This window comes from Lontra canadensis, unplaced genomic scaffold, assembly GCF_010015895.1.
Source record: "Lontra canadensis isolate GAN:19392208 unplaced genomic scaffold, GSC_riverotter_1.0 scaffold4, whole genome shotgun sequence".
NCBI lineage: Eukaryota > Metazoa > Chordata > Mammalia > Carnivora > Mustelidae > Lontra > Lontra canadensis.
This window is the reverse complement of record NW_022630998.1, coordinates 53298056-53312411: the sequence shown is the minus strand read 5'-3', so window position 1 is coordinate 53312411 and position 14356 is coordinate 53298056. Positions and strand designations below refer to the sequence as shown.

General features: G+C 39.9%; 1 protein-coding gene across 11 annotated transcripts in view; it reads right to left on the bottom strand.

Moving 5' to 3' along the window:
* The window catches only part of JAKMIP2 (janus kinase and microtubule interacting protein 2), a 163821-nt gene that overhangs the window by 79951 nt on the left and 69514 nt on the right, over positions 1 to 14356 (bottom strand). Inside the window, exon 1 of one of the 11 annotated variants that reach the window (XM_032850637.1) lies at positions 10489 to 10613. The exons of the other annotated variants lie outside the window; for them this stretch is intronic. The gene's annotated coding sequence lies outside the window, so the exon portion shown is untranslated. Of the gene's footprint in view, positions 1 to 10488; positions 10614 to 14356 lie in introns of those variants that run through there. 11 annotated transcript variants of the gene reach the window in all.

The window sequence follows — 14356 nt, the reverse complement described above, 5'->3', positions numbered from 1 at the left end:
TTCAGATAATTATAAGTGATAGCAAGCTTTTCTATTTTAGGTATAAGTGAAACATATATAACCTATTCTGTTTCCTTGTTTTCAAAGACCTTGAATTAAAAAAAAAACTATCATAAAGGCACTTTTGCAAAGTGTCACACAGGAGCAGAAATTCTATATATAGGAGGTAAGTCAGGTGTGCCCGCTATTAAGAAAGGGGGTTGCAGAACAATATCTGTATTAAGATTTACACTAGGGCACCTGGGTGGCTCAGTCAGTTAAGTGTCTGCCTTAGGCTCGGGTCATGATCCCAGGGTTCTGGATTGAGCCCCGCATCAGATTCCCTGCTGAGCTATTCGCCCTTTGCTGACCCCCCACCTCCTCCCCACCTCCTCCTCTCGCATACTCTCTCAAATAAATACAATCTTTAAAAAAGAAGATGTATGCTGATTAATATGACTTAAGTAGAAGCACATCAAGTTTGAATAAAACAACTTCTGGATATACTGTGTGGTTTGAGTAGAACTGCACTTAATTTTCCATTCTACTGAAGAGAATTTGGCTATCACTATTTTCCCTATGTTATAAGACAGTATGATGTAGTATAATATTACAGAGCAATACAGACTATTATACTTTTTAAAAGATTTTATTTATTTATTTGACAGAGAGAGAGATCACAAGTAGGCAGAGAGGCAGGCAGAGAGAGAGGAAGGGAAACAGGCTCCCTGCTGAGCAGAGAGCCCAATGCGGGGGCTTGATCCCAGGACCCTGAGATCATGACCCAGGCCAAAGGTAGAGGCTTAACCCACTGAGCTACCCAGGCGCCCTGAGACTATTCTTTTTTTAACATTTAGGATTCTGTTTTGGATTCTGTCCCAAAGGCCAATGTATAACTAAATTTATTTTTTCATTTGATGGGATCTTGGAACCAAGACCGTAAGAAGGACTAATGGAAGGTAGTTAGCCTAACCCCAATGTTAAGTTATATGCTTATAAGGTTATAAGGAAATATAATTTTATATTATATTATAGTATAAGGAAAATAATTTTAAAAACAGATCAACAATTCTCTTTCGAACCACAGTTAAACCACAGTTACTATGTTAGAGTTGAAGATGATGCACAATGTTTGTACCAAACAAAATTGCATGTACTCTGTGCCAGAGGAGTGGGGAAAACACACGCACACATGTACACACACATGAACAAGAGAAAGTGCAGCAGGATGGCAAGGACCATCTTTGGCTCCTTGTTGAATTTCAGTGCCTAGCACAGTGCCAGGCACAAAGTAGATGCTGAATAAGAATTTCTGAATAATTAAATGACTTCAGCAACAGAGAAGTCTTTATGGTTAAGGCTGGGACATGAAGGATGAACAGGAGGAATCAAGGACAGACAGGTAAGAGTGGGGAATAAATTATAGATCACAATGTCTGGTGGGCAAAGTTAATTGTGGGGAACCAATGGATGGACAACTGGAAAAATAAAGAAAGAATAAATCACGCATGTGCTGACTGCCTAGATACTGAATTTATGTATTTTTTAATAATTACAAAGAATCTGATAAACATTTTTTTTAATTTTTTTTAAAGACTTTATTTATTTATTTGATAGACAGAGATCACAGTAGGCAGAGAGGCAGGCAGAGAGAGAGAGAGGAGGAAGCAGGCTCCCTGCCGAGCAGAGAGCTCGATGTGGTGCTCGATCCCAGAACTCTGAGATCATGACCTAGAGCCGAAGGCAGAGGTTTAATCCACTGAGCCACCCAGGTGCCCCCTGATAAACATTTTTAAGAGGAGAGACATGATCCAATTTTTTTAAAGGAAGATTAATCTTGAAGTTGTGTGCTGGGCAGAATGGAACAGAAAGGAATAGAAGTTAGAGGTCCAGATAGGAATCCATTGCCAAGATTCAGAGAGAAAGGGAGGACTTTGGATTAGGATAGAGGGAAGAGGACTTTTTCTTCTTTAAGCTAAAAGAACTCTTATTCATCTCCCCACCATCATTTTCTTCATCCTCACTCAAAACCTTTTCTCTTTATTGAGCACTCAGTATGTGCTGGGCACTGCACAATGCATGTGCACCTGCCCATTTCAAACTTAAAGCAAGCTATGAGAGGCACGTGCTTACTGTTCTCCATTTATCATTGAAAGAACTAAGTTGACAGGAGACCCGTTCCCTCACTTAAAGTCACAGAGCAAGGTAAATGGTATAACTAAGGTGTGTGTGAGCCTGAAGCTTCTTACAGACTTGAGTCCCTATACTTCTCTCATCTGGTGTGTAGTGTTTGAAGAGTCCACATAACGTGCTGATTTGGGGAAGTAATGCCAGAAAGAAGAAAAGATCAAAGATGACAATCAATGCTTGTACCTCGAACATTAGAAGAATGTGGTACCATCCACAAACCTGCAAAGATGAAAGGAGTCACATATGTGCTTAGAAATATTAAGACCTAATTTTTCAGGGTGCTTAATATAAGCCAGGCAGTATACTAAATAACATATATTCATTTTCTCATTTAATCCACAACATTATAAATACTACAGATTGCGGGGGGGGAGCCCAAAAAAGATATGCGGATTGTGCAACAAAAGTGTGCTGGAAGCCAACAGCAAAGTCAAGACATAACATGGACAGCCTCGCTCCAGAGCCCGTTTGCCCAGTCACTATGCTGTACCAGAAACATGTCAGTTTGTTTTTAGAGAAATCACATTTCAGGGTGCACAGTAGTATCTTTTAATTATTTATTGTTTACCTACTTTTAAAATTTTTCTCCCACCTATTCGAAAACAATCAGATAAATGCACTTCAACATAATGAGATTTAAGACATTTAACATGATCGACAGTACGTGTGTACACATGTATAGAGATAGGTGTTTAAATTGCAATAGTTTGGGGCGCCTGGGTGGCTCAGTGGGTTAAGCTGCTGCCTTCGGCTCGGGTCATGATCTCAGGGTCCTGGGATCGAGTCCCGCGTCGGGCTCTCTGCTCAGTTGGGAGCCTGCTTCCCTCTCTCTCTCTCTCTCTCTCTGCCTGCCTCTCCATCTACTGGTGATCTCTGTCTGTCAAATAAATAAATAAAATCTTAAAAAATAAATAAATAAATTGCAATAGTTTTCTTTGAGTAGTAGATGATGGGAGATCTAAGCTTAAACTTCTTAAGGCTTTTCTTCTCCCTCTCCAAGATTTCTTTAATAATTGTTATATAACTTCCATAATCTGAATGAAATAATGTTTCTTGGGGTGGGGGTGGGGGAAGAAGAATTCAGTGAGGAAAGAGGAGCAAACAGAAAGTAAGAGTAGAAAACCAGCTAGAGCCGGGAGCGAGGCTGGAATACATAGGCATGCTTTCAACATCATATGATGAAAAGCTGGAATTAATGCAAGCATAGAGATTTTTGTTCCTAAATCGGAAATGCTGTGGACTCTAAAATGACCCTTCTCTTTGCTGAAAAGTGAACCAGCCATTAGCTAACAACTGTTAGCTCCATAAAATCAACAGCTGAAATCAACAAGATCAGAACAGACTCCTTCTGAACAGATGTCAGGCCCCTTCTCAAGAAGGAAGGGACTATAGAGTCAATTAGATTGGACCTTGAATAAATCATTTTTTGGAAATCACTGGGAACACTGTTTTGTTTTGTTTTGTTTTTTAATCAAATCTACTTTACTCTTTCTTCACTGTCCGCCAACCTCGCCCGTGTATACTTCACAGACTCAGGAGTACAGATCACTCAGGGAAATAAACTGTATTACCTATGAAATTAACTTTTCTTCCTTCAGTATCTCTATCCCTTTTTGCTTCATAGAGGCAGAGAATTTCCTGGGCTTATTCACCACTTTTAACCCCACTGCTTAGCATAGAGCCTGACAGTAGGTACTCAGATATAAAAATGTTTATTGAGTTAAGTAAATGAAGCCAAAATGGAATTTTCAACAGCAGAAGTAAAGAACTCCTTCAACCCACAAAATATTTATGTTGTTCTCCCAAATAAGGACTATTACAGAAGGAGGTGTAATTCATAATCTACTTAATGATAATGCCATTTTACCCCATGTTAAACTCTGGAGTATATTAATAGTATCTAACTACTTAGAAATTTAAGCAATATACTTTCAAATGTAAGCAATTTACTTCTAAGAAACACATTTTCCCCCTAGTACTTTCTTTGACTTATTACTTCCTGACACAAAAAGTAGGAACTACGATTGCTCATTTAAGGTTTGAAACCACTTCTATAGACAGTCTTACTAGGAAAACTAGTCTCAAAGGTTCAAATTTTTTTCTCCACATGGACCTTACAGGAAATTCTGAGAGCCAAATTTCCTCTTTGGATGGTAAGCAATCTTTGACAGTTCCAAAATCCTGGGGCCCTAGCTTATGACATTCTAGATCATAATAGCATTTGTATAGGTAATTATTAAACTTCATCTGCTTACTCACCTCATACTGTGACAGATGAATGCTACTGCTAATCATCATCATTACTATTATTGGCTATTTACTACTGCTAGCCGCTGCGCTAAGCTATTTAAAAGCATTATCTTTTATTTGACGTGGGTGTTAAAAATCATCTAGTCCAGCCCTAAATGTATGATTTATGAATCCTCTCTACAACTCCCCACTGGGAGACACCAACATTCAAATAAAGAACTGCAGGCCTGAAGATGTGATGAGTTTTGGAACAGAGAAGCAAAGCAGACACTATCAGAGCACAGAGGGGATCCAGTTCCCTGGGGAGGACTCAGGCTGCTTCTAACAGAAGGCACGGCTGAGCTGAGTCTTGAAAGATGAGAGAGCACTTGTCATATGGTTGAAGGAAGAAGGAAGAACTGAATAAATATAAGATTTGTTAAGAATCACAGATGTACCGAGACTTTTGATTAACTGGAGTGGTGAGGATGGGGAAGGAGAAGGAATTTGGAAAGGGCTCATTTTCGTATCTGATATTAAGCTCATCTGAATTCTTACTTTTCAAGTAAAACTTTCAATTTGGGATGAAGGGTTCCAGATTCTGATCTGTACAGTGAAAAATTTTTAAATAATAACTCTTAAAATCTTTCTGTATGTCAAGCACAGTACTTACCATTACACATTATTTCACAAAAACAAATTAATAAGAGAGACATCATTTTTTCCACTATACAAGAGAAGAAATTAAAATTTAATATTTGCCCAACTTTACTCAGCTCGTATATCTATGAGCCACTCATTCACTCAGTTGTTCCTCGAGAACCTGCGATGTGTCTGTCAAAATTTGAAAGTGGGTCAGCCTGATTTGGAAACATTTGTTTTAACCACTACACAGTACCTGTCTCTGCCTTAGCATCGGAAAGAGAATCTATATTCTTTCCTCTTCGCATTTATTAGCTAAGTTTTTTTGTTTTGTTTTTTTTTTAATTTGAGAGGGGATGGATAGAGAACAAGCAGGGAGAGGGGCAGAGGGAGAGTGAAAAGCAGACTCCCCGCTGCGCAGAGCATCTGACTCAGAACTTGATCCCAGGATCCTGAAATCATGACCTGAGCCAAAGGCAGATGCTTAACCGACTGGGCCACCCAGGTGCCCCTTACATTTATTATTATCTTTACCACTCTCAAATGACTCAGGAACAAGACATATTCTAGGGAAGTCAAAGTGTGAGGCTACTAAACACATTTCTTGTCCAGAGCATGACAGAGATTTAACACAAAGCTGTGTATCATTATTTTATCTATGCTCTGAATGCCAACTGAGTTCACTGCTTAGGTCATTTCACTGATAAACGCCATTTTTCAGGGCACTTATAATCTAGCAGTTCACAGGGGCGCCTGGGTGGCTCAGTGGGTTAAGCCTCTGCCTTCTGCCCAGGTCATGATCTCGGGGTCCCAGGATTGAGCCCTGCATTGGGTTCTCTGTTCGGTGGGGAGCCTGCTTCCCCCCCACCCCACTCTGCCTGCCTCTCTGACTACTTGTGATCTCTCTCTGTCAAATAAATAAATAAAATCTAAAAAAAAAAAAGAAATCTAGCAGTTAACATTTTTCCTGTGTGAAATAGGCTAAGACAAGGGAGTACTTTACTCTGGCAAAATAGTACACACAAAATAGCTATTAAGTCTTAAATGATCACATGAGAGAGATAACTAGATAAGATGGGATTTGAAGCCTAAATCTAGGGCTGTGGTGGAAAATCTAGGGCTTCGTACAGAGACTGACAAAATATAACCGATAGTGGTAAATAGGAATCATTAGTATTTTCCTTGTATTCATGCAGATGGGGTAACGGAAACTTCATGAAGGCACACAATTGGCTTGCAGCCCAGAGCTGGTAAGTAATGGGGTGAGGCTATCCTCCAAGCTGTTTCACTGGAGAGCCCATTGTCTTTGCTCTATCTCTACAGTACCTCCCTCTTAGGGAGCTGGTGAAAACGACATGGAATAATGCAGGTAAAGGATTTAGCAGAGCATGTTTCATATAAGCACTCTCTCTAAAATCAGTTTGACAAGTACGTCTGAACATTTAATTGCTGCCAATCACTGTTTTTGGCCCTGAATAAATACAATAAAACATATAAAATAGATGTGTGGCTCATGGAGCTAATGTGTTACATGGGAGAGACACACAATAAGCATGATAAATAAAGACCTAAGTACTATGCTGGATGATGACAAAGTGCTATGGGGGAAAAAAAACAAACCATAACGCACAGAAGTGACAGGAAGTGTCCAGGTGGGGTTGTAACTTTAGATAAGGAAAAGTCTAACCAAATAGGTGCTATTTGTCCAATGGCAGGAAGAGGAGAGGCATGCAGGTGCCTGGGTGGTATGGGGGTAGAGGGGGAGCGCTACAGGCAGAGGGTGGAGCAAGTACAGGAGCTCCACAGCAGGAGCAGACATCCCAGTTCCAGGAACTGCAGGCAGCCAGCTAGGCTGGAGGGAATGAGCAAGCGAGGACAGCAGCCAAGTTGAGGGCAGACACGAATGGGAGGGCAGTGTGTGCAGACCATGCTGTGCTTTTTAGGCTACTTTACATCAGCTTGGGCTTTTACTCGGCGTGAGGGTCCACTGGGGATGCCCTGATCTGACTCAGGTTTTAGCATTTCACTGACTGCAACAGGAAGAGCAGAAGAACTGGTGGCATGCGTGACGCACAGAGACAGGTTTGGAGGCCTCGGGAAAAATGCAGGTTTGAGCTGGTTGTGGCTTAGGCAGGGGTGGGAGCTGTGGAGGCAGTGAGAAGGATAAGATATAAGCTGCTGTTAAGCCTTCTTAAATTGGCATCTGACCAAAATTACAACCTGGTCCATCGGTTTTTAAGCTGAGATGAGAAACCACAGAGGCCTGAGGAAGTTTTAAATAATGTGCTATACTCTTTGTCTTTGAAACGTATTAAAAACTCCCAGTCTAAGAAAGGCATTATGCCAAGCACTGCAGATGAAAGAGACGAGGGTGACTATCCCCTAAAAACTTAACTCTATTAAGAGGACAGTATACCTGACTATAAGCAGCACAGTGTGGCCATATGCATTCCTCCAATAAATATACTGGGTGAGGTTTTAGGTGCTGGAGATAGATGAAATCCTGCTCTTGTGGGGTTTATATTCTAGTAGAGTGAAACAAAAAATTAGCAAGAAATAGAAATTATATAGCAAATTAAAAGGCAATAATGAGGGACTTCAAAAAGAGTAAGCCCATATCTGTGCAACACTCTTAATACTGAAAAATTATGAACAATGTAATGTCCATGTAAAAATAACTGGCTTAATAAGGTTGTATGTCCAGTCTACAAATTAGTATGCAAAGGTTTAAAAATATATAAGTAAATCTAATGAATCAATGAGACTAATTTTACTTTCAGACCGATAATAAAGAGCAAGATAATGAGTGAAAGAAAAAGCCCGATGTTACACACACACACACACACACACACACACACACAATCTCTATGTACACATGTACGTATATAAAGCCACAGTATATTCTGGAATGACAAATGATAGGGTGAAAGGCACCACCTTGTTTAGGAATCAAAAAGGCTTTCTAGATTTGAACCCTGTGGAGAATGTAATTCCAATTCTTCCTTTCCCAACCACGGGCCAGTCCATGGGCAACCATCCACAGCTCTGTGGCTTTGTGGCCACCGCACAATCCATTGGTAGCCTTCTGCCCCACCTTGGCAACAGCTCTGACAATTACATACTTTGATCTACTCCAGAAAAGCTGAGACTCTTAAAGAGGACAGGGTTGGTCCTGGGTGAGTACAGGATTTCTTATTTTTCTCCTGTCTTCCAAGGCATTCCTGGGGGTTTGGGTGTGACCAGAGCCCCTACTGGCCTCCTTTCTCGGGCTCTGCCACCATCTCCTAGAGCAGTGCATTGGTCCATTCTGTCTGTCCACCCCCACCTCAAACCCCTCCCTGGATCACAGATCACTGTGTTTGATCAACCACTTCTGCCAATGTGCTCGCAGATTAGGTTTGTGTTCACAAACTCTCCCAACCCACCAACGCTTAAGTTTTATTTTAAAAAGCGATTTAGGAAGCACAAGTATTGCATGAGGTTGTGTATGAGGAAACTAGCTGTTCCCCATAAACCACTGTACTTAAATTGAGTTATTAAAATGATTATTAACTCTCCCACCCTTTCCACAGTACACACATTAAATGTTATGGTTATTATTAACCTTCTCACCTCCTCCACAGTATACACATTGGGAAATGCTATTACTAAGCCCCCCTCCCCCAGTCCTGCTCCTTCTGTCACTGGGAAGGCATTCACAGAAACTGTGCTAGGCTTAAAGGCCTAGGATTTTAGTCCTCCCTATTCCTAGAGCTGCCTAATAGTCTCTCTCCTTATTTATCTATCTACCTATTTATTTATTTAATTTAAATTCAATTAGCCAACATATGGTACATCATTAGTTTTTGATGTAGTATTCAATGATTCCTTAGTTGAGTATAGCACCCACCACTCATCACATCACATGCCCTCTTTATTGAGCATCACTGAGTTACCCCATCCCCCCTCTTCCACAACCCTCAGTTTGCTTCCTGGAGTCAAGAGTCTCATATATGGTTGTCTCCCTCTCTTGTTTTTTTCCCGTTCAGTTTTCCCTTCCTTCCCTTAATGTCCTCTGCACTATTCCTTATGTTCCATATATGAGTGGAAATGTATGGAGGTCCCTCAAGACCTTAAAAATAGAGCTTTCTTCTCATTTATAAGCTTACAAGGTATTCGAACATGCTTTATCTCATTGATATTCACAAGGAGACTGAGGCAGACCCTAGTGTTCCACGTTAAGATAAGAAAACAGAGCATGCAGTCGTTCACTGGTCTTGTCACAAGGCTGGGAGGTAACCTAACTTATCTCCTTACAAACACATGTTCATGTACCACAACCCAAGCTTCGTCCCTGAAGGAGGTTTTGGCACACAGACTTTCTCTCCTGTAGCCTTGCCCAGAACAAGGGAGTGTTTCCCCTCCTACTCAAGAACACATGAGGGTGCTGCTGGATTAGGAGGATGCGAAAGAAGGAGCCTGGGAACCAGGGTGAAGACTACCTGGTTTGCAACTGTCCACATCTTGTGTGAGGACATCTGTATGTGAGCCCACTGGCCACACCTGCAGGTGCACATTCCTGAGCCTCTTGGCTCCTGTGTTTCCCTACACAAGTGTCTGTTTCTGGATCCTTTTTCAAATAGAATGCTCCCTAACACATCACATTTCCCTTGCAGGGTCCTCTCTTCTTTAACTTCTAATGACATCAGCTTAAATGTAACTGACTCAAGGAAACTGTTGTAGGTTGAGTGTGCTCCTAAAAAATTATGACCAAGTTCAAAGTCCCGGTACCTTTGAATGCGACCTTATTTGAGAACAGGCTCTTTGCAAATGTAATCAATTAAGAGGTGGTCTTACTGGATTAGGGCAAGTCTTAATCCAGTGAATAGTGTGCTTTTAAGAAAAGGAAAATTTGCACACACACAGACAAATACAGGAAACAATGCCTGGATGAAGGAAGCAGAGATCAGAGTCATGCATCGACAAGGCAAGGAACACCAGGGATTGGCAGCAACCAGCAGAAGCTTGGAGAAAGGCACGGAAGAGACCTCAGAGCCTCCAGAAAGAACCAACTCTGATGACATCTGGGTTTCAGATTTCTGGCCTCCAGAACTGAGAAAGAATACATCTTTGTTGTTTTAATCACCCACTTTTTAGTAATTTGTTACAGTAGCCCCGGGAAGTCTTCCTGTTTTTTTCCAGATCCAGCCAGGTTCTTCTCCTATACATTTTCACAGCATTGGCTATTTTCTTCTAAAGAGTGTTATATCACAGTATATCGATATTTTTAAATCAATATTTATTGCCCCACTAAAATGGAAGCCCTGTGAAAACAGATTATGTGGGGTTTTGCTCACTATAGTGACAATCATAAAAACAGTACAGTCTGCAACAAAATATTTTTTAAATAAAAGAAAGAGGGAATGAATGATTAGATTGATGAATGCAAGAAGAGAGCAGAGCACTTACAATTTTGGCCCGAGGGTTTGGGAGAAGCGTTCACCTGAAAGCAAAACAAAGATCTCTCTCTCCATCTCTCTCTGTCACAGAACTGTCTCTCTTCCCTCTCTCAATCTCTCTCTGTCTCTCTCTCTTGCTTGTGCCAAGTTAGATTCAGAACATTTGTCTTTTTAAAAATCTGTGGGGAATGAAAAGATTGACAAGACAGTTAATATCAGGGAAAACTGTCAACTCTAACACTGATGATAAACACTGTAAAACTGTGAAAAATGAAAACAAATGATCTCTTTCTACAAGTTAGAGAAAGTAGAAACTCTTGATCATTTTGTCTTATCAAACAGCACAACAGTAATTATTTGTACCATTAATTTTGTATACAATCTAAAATGGCAGACAATTTTTATTTGATGAAAACAGTAAAAATCAGACATATTTTTCTATCTTTAGAGTTAGCTATTTATAAATATAGTCACATACTCATATATCTTAAAAATTACAGAAAAAAATGATGTTGCACTATGTTTAAGGGCAAAAGCTTTGGAGTCAGAGCCCAGGCAAAAAGACCAGCTTTAACCAAATACAGTGACTACATTGGGCTTGGACACATTATTTAACTTGTCTCTGCTCAGCTTTTAATTTTGCCTCATAGGGTTGTAGTTTGGATGAAATCAGCTAATATATGCAAACACATACAAGAGTAATTGGCACACAGTAAAACTCAATACATTTTAGCATTCTTATTACTATTAGACATCTGACGTTTGATGAGACCTTGGTGAGTAGTCATTGAGATAATCTCATCCATTTATGTCATAACTATAAATTACAAATCATTTTCTTTTTTCAACTTTCAGAATTAAAAAGTGATGAACAAAATAGGCTGGTGAGTGATGCGTGGGGTTAGGAATGGTGAAGAGATTTTGAAAACACTTTTCTTTGTAATAAGAAGATGCTGAAAGCTTAATTATTTTGGGGGGTGACAGGGAGTAGGGGGGATATAATAAAATGTCCAAAAAAATGGAATTATAATGCCTTATTTCCATTTTAGTGGAGGCACTGACTTATTTTTATGGTAATTTAAATTAAAATTTTTGTCCTTTAGTCCCAGTCTTGCCAAGTCACAATTTCAAAGGATTTTTTAAAAACTTGGGTTTAATGGCTTATGTGGTTTAAAGACTTAGAATTCCAATTAATTTGGGGGTTGAACTTCTGATTAGACATGTCAGATTTCAGTATAAAGTCAAATGTATTAAGCATATCTGTGGTGTTTCCTCCTTCCCAAAGAAATACTTTCTTACTATTGACATTTTCAGTATCTTGCTTGTTAATGGATTTTATGCACAATTATTTAATATATTTAATCTTAGCTCTTCTCTTGGTGTCAGATAGGATCACCTTCATCCAACCTGAGACTTAATGTTGACTGGTCAGCTGGCAAGTGCTACACTACTGCCTACACTGGAAAATTGCTGAGATTAAAAAAAAATTTCTTTAGGGGCGCCTGGGTGGCTCAGTCTGTTGGACATCTGCCTTCAGCTCGGGTCATGATCCCAAGGTCCTGGGATTGAGCCCCGGATTGGGCTCTCTGCTCAGTGGGAAGCCTGCTTCTCCCTCTCCACTCCCCCTGCTTGTATTCCCTCTCTCGCTGTGTGTCTCTCTCTGTTAAATAAATAAATAAAATCTTGAAAAAATTCCTCTAAGCTTCTATTTTGGCTAGAGAAGATAAAGTTCATTTTCCAGGGGGATACTAGCAGCTCCTTATCTTTTTGGGTGTCTCCAATCTTGTCTTTGTGGCTAATTTGGGGATCACAATCATATGATGGGCAGTGAAAATAGAAACAGCACTCCTCAGTGGGCTGTCTACACTACAAGCAGTCATTACCCCAGGCCAGAACTTTCTGATAGATGCAGAGGCCATGCAGGAAAATGAGCCATCACAAGATTCCTACAGGTCCTCTAATTGTCTAGTGAAATTGATAGGCTATGCTTGTCAAAGCTGCTATCTGTCATTCTTCTGGACTCCCTCCGTCTTTGTGCCCGATGATTTCCATCTCCAGCTTTCACAGTCTGATGTATAATTTGGTCTCTCCTGCCTTTCTGAATTTTGCCTTCTCTGTGTTACTTTTCCTTTTGATACCGTGTATTTCTCAAACTTTTCTTATCTCTTAGTGTTGTTCAGATTCATTCTTTGTTGTTGAAAGAGTCAGAGTTCATCTTTGCAAAAAATACAGTAAAGATGGAAACAACTGTCAAATGAAGAAAATAAAACAGAAAACAGAAGTTTGCTTTTAAAGGCATAAAAATCAAGTTTTACATCACTTGTCCCTTTTAAAAAAATTATTTATTTGAGAGAGAAAGACCAAGTAGAGGTGCCGGAGGGGCAGTCAGAGAAAAAGAAAGTCTTAAGCTGAATTCGTGCTGGGAGCCCAACATGGGGCTCGATCCCACAAACCTTGGGATCAAAACCCGGGCCAAACCCGAGTCGGACGCTTAACCGATTGCACCACCAAGACACCCCTTATGTCTTGTTGTTTTGACCAAAGTAATGAATATATGTGACTCAAAACTTAGAATAATTATGACAAATTTCATGTTTGAGGTTCTAAACTGGAGACGAATAAACTGAAGGCACAGAATAATAGAAGCATAGGCAAGCAAGTCAATCTGTTTTGTATGTAACCATTTTTGGACACAGGACTAGAAGGATTTTCTCCCCTCATTCTCAAAGTTAGACTATAGATGAATATTCACAATCAAGTTAGAATCAAACCAAATCAAAGACACGATAAAACAATCAGGATTCATATGGAGTGATTTTTTGTACCAAATTTGGCAGTTTACAGATAGCTACCAATCCAACTAAATTAAGGGCTCTTTAGCACAAGTTTAAACAAGAAAAAGCCTATCCATTGGTTGACTGGATAAAAGGGAAAAGCAAAATGGCACCACCTGCCTGGTTTCCCTCCACACCCATTTTAGAAGGTTAAAGACCCTCAAGGAACAAGGCTTTCTTCCTTAAGACATAACATAGGTAAAATTTATGATGGTTTCTCTTAGTCTGCAGCTTGACTACACCAGTTCCCATATTTTCTCTCTAAGGAGAGCCAGATGAGTAAGATTCCTTCTTATGGCATTATCTAACAGGGATAGCAGTGCTCCAACTGAAACAGGCCTAGCTTGTGCCCTTGGCCCAGACATTTCTGTTCTTCCTTAGCTTCTGACCAGCAAAGTAAGGCTTGCTTCTCTTTTTTCTTCTCCTATTGTTACGGAAGTGAAGGTGTATCGGGATGTGTGTGTGTGTGTGTGTGTGTGTGTGTGTGAGAGAGAGAGAGAGAGAGAGAGAGAAAGACAGAGAGAGAGAGGACATCAAAGAACTAGCTAGCTCAGGGATTTTTCTCCCTCCTTTACATTCATTTATTATATAATGATTTATAGAAGTCAAGAACTAATGTTTGGCATACCTGCTTGACTTAGGTATAAGTTAAACAAATCAAAACTTTTTTTTTCTGGTAAGGTTATGCAGAATAATACATATTTCTATTATACATTTGAAAGCCACAGCACATCCAGTATCTAAAATCTGAATACAATACTAGAATATGGCTTCCATTTCAAAGGAGAGACTAAAACAAAATCATATTCTGGGGAGATCTCAATATTACAGATCATTACCTGTCTTAGCTCTCTTCAATCCAACAAGGTTAGGTAAATACAAAAATAATGTTAAGACACATCCCAGTGGAGACTGGACAAAATTTAGTAAGCAGATACCAAATGCCAGTCATGCTTAAGATTGTTTTATATGGTACAAGGTTTACTGAGACTAACCCACTGCATAATTTTGGGAGATGTCATTCATGTATGCTCCCTAGAATTG